Here is a 9,635-nt window from a genome sequence, read left to right as displayed (position 1 = left end):
CACTTCTGCAAAAGGCCTTTGAATCATACCCAAGTCCCAAACAAAGTTTTAAGTTCCATCTTAACAAATGAAGATATCTCATTACGAAGCTTTGTCATTTTTCCCAGATGGATGTACCTTGCAAGGAAAGCTTCTACCATTTTGTTTAATGTTGTGATGAAAGCTCTTGACAATGAATAAAGCCACTGTTTGGCCCTACCTTTTAAACAGAATGGGAAAGCCCTCAATTGAATTACATCAACAGAAACCCCATTAATCTTCAACATGTCATAAACTTTATAGAAGTTCTCAATATGATTATTTAGGTCTTCATTGGCTAACCCATTAAATTATGCAGACTGTTGAACCATCTCAGTAAAGGCCAGCTTCAACTCAAAATTCTGGGTTGTTGCCGGTGGCCTCGCAATGTTTGATTGTGTCCCAAGAATAGTGGGTCTAACAAAATCTGAAAGAGTTCTTTATTAGCACTTTTGTTCAGCCATGCATTCAGATCCTTCACCCTCTATTTCAGCTGAATGATTCTGTTCTTGAATAGGTTCTATACCCATTATATGAAGTGTTCGTTCAAGTTTAGGATCTCCTTCAACTAATATCAAAGGGTTCCCTCAGGTCATAACCTGGAGCTGCTACAAAAGAAACAAAAACAAATCAGAATGATGATAGAACAAGAAAAGATGAAATATAATAAACAATGAATAGCTAAAATAGCAAAGTGCTTAGTGTTTCTAAAATTCCTATTCCCTGGCAATGGTGGCAAAAACTTCTCAACGCCCCTTGTGTGTGACCTGCAAGTGCAAGGGTCTGTCGAAATAATAAATCCCAGATGAGTGGGTTATCGTATCCACAGGGAATAGTAAATAGAAACACAACAAATGCTACTTAACTAAGTGAAGATGAAAGAATAATAGTGTGGATAAAATCAATGTGAACAAGACTAAAGAAAATAAGAAAGAGAGGCATAATAAAATGAGAGGGAAGGCAATCAATAGAAATTCGAGCACTCGGACATTGCTCCCCCTAGGGTTATTGATTTAAGTGCAAGACCAACTATTATGTCTTTAACTGATGCTTAATGAGTTGTAGAGATACTAAAATACATGGTCCCAAACCTAAGGTCAACCGTGACTAACTCTACACTATGTCTTAGTCGAGAAATCGCTTTGTCCCAACACCTCACACTGTGTATAGTTGCAAGAAACTCTAGGGATTCCAAGTGATAAATCCTATTCCTATATGTAGATCTAACCCTTTGGTCCAGGCGAAAGACCCCTAGTCACAATTAAGCCCGAGATACTAAGGATTACTACAACGCTTCACTCTATTGATAGCGCAACTAAGACCCAGCGGAGTTCCTCTCTTAGTATTTCACTCTATTATGACCGCAAAGAACTCTAAGAATTTGGAGATAAGATAAATCACACTGGAGAAGCAAGGGGGCGCTCTGCTATCTCTCGACTCACCCTCTCAACCCTTTCTAATCTAGCATTGTCTAACTCTCATGGTGTGCCACTCATCCACAAAGGCTACCAAGATGGACTCTTAACCTTAGCGTCACACTAAGAGAGAAATCATTCAACAAGCATTCATGATTGGAACTCAATTAAAGACATCAGTTAAAGAAAGCATAATAAAAGGTCAATGAAACAATAACATCCTAGGGTTTACAAGTTGATAAGTGCTTGTGTGATAAGAATTCGAAGTGTTCTTTGCTTATGATGAGCATTACTTTTATTAGGTTTTAGTGTTAATATGTGTGCATTTATGTTACTTTCATGCATATAGGGTTGTGAAGCTGAATGTTAAAGAAGAAGCCAATGTAGATCGTGAATGAACCATTTGGAGGAAATCTTAAGAAAGATCAAACGCGAAGACATATGTCGGGTTCAAGATGTGAGAATGTGTGCCAACCTCAATATATTCAAGTTAGTATAATGATTTGGAGGAGCACAAAGGCAGTCACATTTGAGTATCCCGGCTTGTGCATTAATAGCAAGATCTTCACTGATGAAGCCGTTGTTGAAGAAGCAAACCGATCTACAATGTAAATGTATGCCAGTTTATGTTACCTCGATGAAAACATCGATTTGGGATTATATCTAACTGGTACTACAACAGGATAATACAGCAAATAATGTAGTAATTTAGTGTAGCAGGTACTGTTCATAGCCGGCCGAAAAAGAGAATTCCAGAGAATCCACACGTGCGTGTGGAAATTATCCAAGCCCATGTGGAATTCCACAGGCCTGTGAATAGAATCCACAGAGGCATGTGGATGCCCAATTCCAGCCCCATTTAAAGCTGATTTCAGTAGCGATTTCAACATTTTTTTCTCCATCTTTTTCCCAACATGAGAGAGGGTGGCAGCTAGGGTTTAGAGAGGTATTCGCTAGGGATTGGGAGAGGTTCTATGGCTCTGACATCACTCTCCATTTGGAATAAGGTTAACTGAAGAGCTTTCATCGGCACCGATCCGGCGAGGTGTATCCTAGGCTAGACAATGGGACCATAAGACGAGTAGAGGCTTTTCCAGAAGACCAACGTCACAACTATCGAGGGGGTTTTCTATAGATTACTTGCTTTTACATTCGTTATTATTTATTGTAATTAGGTCCATGGAGAGCTAAACCCCCTAGTGGGTACTTGGATTTGCGAACCATAGGATGTATTTGTTTCATTAAACCTTGTTATATTGCTTTCATTAATTGATGTGTTAATTGAGTTCCAATATTGTATACTTGATTGTTTCAATACTCCCTTAGATTGACACTAGGGTTGAGAGTTCTTTTTGGTAACCCTTGTGATTGAGTGACACACCACGAGAGTTACACAAAGCTAGATTGGAGAGGGTTGAGAGGGTGAGTCGAGAGATAGCGGAGCGTGCCTTTTCCCCTCCATTATGATTCATCCTACCTCCATTATGATTCATCCTTTTCACTGGGGCTTAATTGAAGAGGCAACGGAGTGAAGTGTTGAAGTGATTTTAGCACCTAGGGCTTAATTGTGACTAGGGACCTTTCACCTGGACCAAAGGGTTAAGTCTACATCTAGGAAGAGGATTTATCACTTGGAATCCCTAGAACTCATTACGATTCTATACGAGTGAAAAGTAGAGAAATTATTCAATTTCTCCTTCGGGACATGTATAGAGTTAGGCATGTTTGACCTTAGATTTGGGATCATGTATTCAAGGATCTCAATGCCTCATTAATGCATTAGTTAGGAAGCATATTAGAGCGTTTTTGCACTTGAAATGATTGTCCTAGGTGGAACAATATCTGCGTACCCCATTTATATTGATTGTCTTACCTCCACTTTACTTGTACTTTCTCTCTTGTCTCCTTTACTTTTGTTTACATTACATCTTGTTACACAACTATTATTCACTTTTTGCTTAGTTAAGAAACAATTCAAGTGGATACGTTACCCACTCATCTGGGATTTATTACTTTAACAAACCCGTGCACTTACGGGACATACGCAAGGGGCATTGTCGCAAGTCCAAGTACCCATTAAAGGGTTTAGCTCTTTATGGAGCAGGATATAATCAATAATGAAATCAAAAGTAAAAACATGTACTCCATAAGAAAACCCACTCGATATTCATGTTGATGGTCTTGTGTGGTAGCCTCGTCCTTTCCAAAGGTCCCTTTGTCAAGTCTAGGGAACACCTCGCCAGATCAGTGCTGATGAAAGCTCCTCCAATAACTATCTTCCAAGAGAAACATAGTGTCAAAGCCATAGAACTACTCAAAAAGTCTTGCCATAGCACCTCTAAACCCTAGCCGCAAGCCTTCCAAAGGTGAAGAAAATATGGAAAGAAGGATGAAAGATGGATCCCCAAATTAGTACAAGTCACAGCTTTATAATGGTTTGGAATTGGACATACACACGGGCGTGTGGAATTTCCACAAACCCATGTGGATTTCTAGAAATCTGATTTTCCGCTACAGTACTCTGCCAAAAATACTCCTGAATCCACACATTTTATCGAGGCAACATAAACGGACACACGTCTATGCCGTAGATCGCATCGCTTCTTCAATAAAATGCCATATTGGTGAAGATCTTGCTAACATTGCACAAGTCAGAATACACAAATGTGACTGCCTTTGTGCCCCTCCAAACTATGTAATTGCTTGAGCGTATGGAGGTTGGCACACATTCACGTATCTTCGATCGCAACTTGTGTCTTCACATTTGTTCACTCCAAGACATCATTAACTAAGTACAATCAAAATCTACTTTGGCTTCTTTCTTTCATATTTGGCTTCATAACCCTTATGCGCGAAAGTTCACAAATACTCATGTATTAGCACTAAAATCTGATAAAAGTAATGCTCATTGTAAGAAAAGAATGCTTCATATTACTAATGTACAAGCACTTATCAGGCATGTACTCCCTAAAGTTCTAATTGAGAGGGACTTATTTATGTACAAAAAGAAAATAGAAGGTAGTAGCTTCACAAATCCTCTAAGGTAGCCCTTTCCTAGGCGGCCGGCAAGGTGGCTTTCACACTTTCAAGGTGGTAGCTCTTTCTACATGGGTAGTAGCTTTCACTCATCCCATGAGATAGATTTTTCTCTCGTTAGAGCATAACTAGTATTCGACTTATGAGTATAGCTTCATACTTCATAGGTGGTAGCTCTTTCTGATAATTGTCTAAATACATCACTTTTATAGCATATATTTTATGCACTTTCATGCATACTTCTATGACTCCAATGCCTTTTATGTGTTTTATTTGTTATAATTTTTTCAAGACACTGAAGAACCATAATTGAAAGGATGAACTACATTTGAGTCATTTCGGAGAAGATTGATGAAGAAATGAAGTTTACATGAGCTCCGGACGCAAAATAATGCACAAAAAGCATTTCACAGAACCCTGTGTTGGCACTCAGTGACCACACACTTTTGTGTGGCCATTGTGCAGTCCACACAGTGCCCGTACATCCCAGGCATTGAGCTGTGCAGCCTTGTCTGTGCCCCGCATACCGCCCACACACACACGGGCAAAACCATTATCTTGAGGTTATATAAGGCAACCTAGGGTTTTTTGGGAGCAGTATTTTGCCACCATCTCTTCCACCATTCTCCACCATTTTCTCCATCATTCTCCACCATCATCTCCATCATTCTCCACCACCATCACCAGATTGGAAGATGATTTGAAGAGTAAGAACCAAAGGGAAGAAGAAGGTACCACTCAAAGAGGTCATCAAGGAGCTCACCAACGCGGATCCAGTGAGCCTTCATCATCACCTTCTAGCCTGTATCTAAGGAGATTTTGATGGGCTTTGTCATCAGTTATATTTTGTTTTCTCTCTTTATGATGTGGAACTAGCCTCCCAAGGCCATTGTGCTCTGGTGAGCCTTGGGAGAAGAACTTGTTTGTATGGATGGATGATATTTGTTAGTTTTAATTGATTGTTGGCATGTTTGTTGGTTTCAATCTATTGTTTTGATGTTTAACCTAGAATTGATGGATTCCCTAGGTTTTGATTCATGAATTGTACATGTATTGTGGGATGCTTTCATGTATTAGGTCGTGCAATGATTGAAGGGGGATTCAATGTACCGATGCACCGAAGGTTCTGGTTGCTAGTAGCTCCCTGCATGCATTAGGGTGGTTCTAGCTGAGAGCGAGCATTAGAATTACCCTATGCAAGACTCCCTATTCCCAAAGACATCGTAGGTCTATTTTCCAGATGGAGGAACCTGTATTGCATTAGGGTTACTTCATGGAGGTTTCGGGGTAGTCGACATTCGAGTCTACCGGACCAACTCTGGCCAACCTTGTGATTAAACTACCAGATTCATCCTAACTTGTTCTTATCCCAAGGGGGTCCTTGCCCGAGGCCTTTAGTTCTCATTGCTACTTGTTCTTCAGATTACTTGTATAGTGTTCCTTAGTCCATTTTATTTATAGTTCTTTCTTTTATTTATTTTGTTTTTATGATTTGAAACAACAATCTCTTTATTTGGTCAACTAGATAGTGATAGCTAGGAGGAAGTAATAGCAGATCTTGGGCCCTTAGGAATATGACCCTCTTGTGTTTGCCCAAATGGTTATTTCTTGATGACCAGTGAACTAGCGGCCGGGGAGTCGTATGCTCTCTTTTTACAGTGTCGTGTGATGACTCATCACTTTCCACCCCCAATGCACAAACAAACCAACATATATTTTTTCTATTTCTTTTTTTTCATGGAAATTAAAACAAGAAACAAACTATAAATAGTCCCTTAGATGTCAAACTTTAGTTTCCACAAGGTTTAATGAATGAGAAGTGCAACAAGTTTTAATCAGGTAAAAATTCCTCTAAAAATTCAAGTAAAAACTAGAGCATAATAGTATTCAATGTTAAAAATTCTCCTAAACATAAGAATATAATCTATTACAACTAAGATGATAAACCATTTCCTACATGAACAAGAATGATAAGTTCTTGTGTATTAGTAATACAAAGTATTCTTTTCTTATGATGAGCATTACCTTTATCAGATTTTAGTGCTAATACATGTGTATTTGTGAACATTCATGCATGAAGGTTGTGGAGCGAAATAATGAAAGAAAGAAGCCAAAGTAGATTGCGATTGTACTTTGTTGATGAAGTATTGGAGTGAACAAATGTGAAGGCACAAGTTGTGATCGAAGATACATGAATGTGTGCCAACCTCCATGCGTTTAACAATTACAATGATTTGGAAGGGCACAGAGGCAGTCACATTTGCGTATTCTAACTTGTGTATTAGCAAGATCTTCACCAATATGGCATTTGATTGAAGAAGGGATGCAATCTTCGGCATAGACGTGCGCCCGTTTATGTTGTCTCAATGAAAAGTGTGGATTCGGGAGTGTTTTTGGGGGATACCGTAGCAGGTATTGTAGCAAATCAGTGTAGCAATTTTACTGTAGTAGTTACTGTTCATAGCTAGCAAAAAATTAGATTTCTAGAAATCCACACGGGCGTGTGGAAATTACCCTTGCAGTGTGGATGTCCAATAACAGGCTTTAATAAAGCCGCGACTTGTACCGATTTGGGGATCCATCTTTCATCCTTCCTTCCATCTTTTCTCCATCTTTTGAGAGGCTTGGGGCTAGGGTTTAGAGGGGATTTAGCAAGGCTTTTGGAGTAGTTCTACGGCTTTAACCCCGTGTTTCTTTTAGAATTTAGTTATTGGGTGAGTTTTTGTCGGCACCGATCAAGCGAGGTGTGCCCTAGGCTTCACAAGGGGACCTTTCGAAAGGACGAGGCTACTCCACAAGACCATTAACACAAATACCAAGGGGGTTTTCTTATGGATTATATGTTTCTACTTTCGATTTAATTATTGATTGCATCTTGCTCCATGAAGAGCTAAACCCCCAAGTGGGTAGTTGGACTTGTAAACCGTAGGATGTTATTGCTTCATTGACCTTTAATTATGCTTTCCTTAATTGATTTCTTTAATTGACTTCGAATCTTGAATGCTTGTTGAATGATTTCTCCCTTAGAGTGACATTAGTGTTGAGAGTCCATCTTGGTAGCTTTTGCGGATGAGTGGCACGCCATGATGGTTAGATAATGCTAGATTGGAGTGGGTTGAGATGGTAAGTTGAGAGGTAGCGGAGTGTCCCCTTTCTTCTACGGTGTGATTTATCCTACATCTATGTTTCTAGCGTTCTATGTGGTCACAATAGAGTGATGTGCTAAGAGAGAAACTCCGCTCGGGCTTAGTTGCACAAATAACAGAGTGAAGCGTTGAAGTAATCCTTAGTATCTGGGGCTTAATTGTGACTAGGGTTCTCTCTCCGGGACCATAAGGTTTGACCTATTTATAGTAATAGGGTTTATCACTTGGAATCCCTGGAGCTTTTTTTAACTGTACACAATATAAGGTGTTGAGACTGAGCGATTTCTCCACCTGGGCATAGTGTAGAGTTAGTCACGGTTGACCTTAGGTTTTGGGCCATGTATTTTAGGATTTCCACGACTCATTAAGAATCAGTTAGGAGATATAATAGTTGGTCTTGCACTTGAAGCAATATTACTAGGGGAGCAATGTCCGAGTGCCCCACCTTCTATCGATTGCCTTTCTTCTAATTTTATAGTACCTTTCTTTCTTATTTCTTTTAGTTTTGTTCATACTATCAATAATTCATCTTCATCATAGTTAAAAAGCAATCTTAGGGTTTCTGATCACTATTCCCTGTGGATACGATAACTAAAATGACCGAATATGCGTGTAAACCACAAGTGCACGGGTGTCGAAGCAATAAATCCCAGGTGAGTGGGTATCGTATCCAAAGGGAATAGTGAATAGAAACACAATGATTACTCTCTAACTATGATGAGAATAAATCGATGGTATGATGAATGAGATTGATATAAAAAGAGAAAAAAAAAATCAGAGAGAGAGGCACAATAATTGAGAGGAAAAATGCAAACAATGTAAATGGGGTACTCGTATATTGTTTCGCTTAGGATTATTGCTTCAAGTGCAAAACCAACTATTATGCTTCCTAACTAATCCATTAATGAGTCATGGAGATCCTAAGATACATGGTCTCAAATCTAAGGTCAACCATGACTAACTTTGCACCAAGTCCCGGTTGAGAAACCAATCAGTCTCAACACCTCTCACTGTGTACAGTTGCAAGACACTCTAGGGATTTCAACTGATAAACCCTATTCCTCTCTGTAGACCTAACCTTTTGTTCCTGGCTTAAGATCCCAAGTCATAATTAATTCCTAAGTGCTAAAATCACTTCAACGCTTCACTCCGTTGCCTTTGCAACTAAACCACAGTGGAAGGTCATCCCTTAGCGTATTCACTCTACTATGACCGCAAAGAACTCTTGGAATGTGGAGGTAGAGTAAATCAAATCGAAGGGGAAAGGGGACGCTTCGCGACCTCTTGACTCAACCTCTCAACCCTCTCCAATCTAGGTTTGTCTAACCCTCATGTTGTGTCACCCATCCACAAAGGTTACCAATATAGACTCTCAACCCTAATGTCCCTCTAAAGGAGAAATTATTCAACAAGCAATCAAAATTGAAGCTCAATTAAACATCAATTAAGGAAAGCATAATAAAATGTTTAAAGAAACAATAGCATCCTATGGTTCACAAATCCAAGTACCCACTAGGGGTTTTAGCTCTCCATGGAGCTAGTTACAATTAACATTGAAATCAAATGTAAAACAAGTAATCCATAGAAAAACCCCCTCGGTGTTTGTGTCAATGGTCTTGTGGAGTGGTCTCATCATCTCCAAAGGTCCCCTTGTTAAGCTTAGGGCACACCTGGCCGAATCGGTGCCGATGAAAGCTCCCCTAATAACCTTCTTTCGAGTGGAGCGCGGTGTCTAAGTCGGAAAACCACTCCCAAAGCCTTGCCAAAACTCCTCTAAACTTTAGCCACAACCCACTCTCAAGTTGGGGAAAGAATGGAAAAAATAATGCTGAAATCGGGCTGAAAAACAGCTTTAAATAGGCTAGAATCGGGCATCCACACGGGCCTGTGGATGTTCGACACGCCGATGTGGAATTTCCATATGGGCCTGTGGAGATTCCACACTCCTGTGTGGATTCTTTGGAATTCTAATTTTTGGCCGGCTGTGAACAGTAATTGCTATAGTAAATTACTACAGCGA

This window comes from Dioscorea cayenensis, chromosome 20 (assembly GCF_009730915.1).
Source record: "Dioscorea cayenensis subsp. rotundata cultivar TDr96_F1 chromosome 20, TDr96_F1_v2_PseudoChromosome.rev07_lg8_w22 25.fasta, whole genome shotgun sequence".
Classification (NCBI taxonomy): Eukaryota; Viridiplantae; Streptophyta; class Magnoliopsida; order Dioscoreales; family Dioscoreaceae; genus Dioscorea; species Dioscorea cayenensis.
This window is presented reverse-complemented; position numbering follows the sequence as displayed.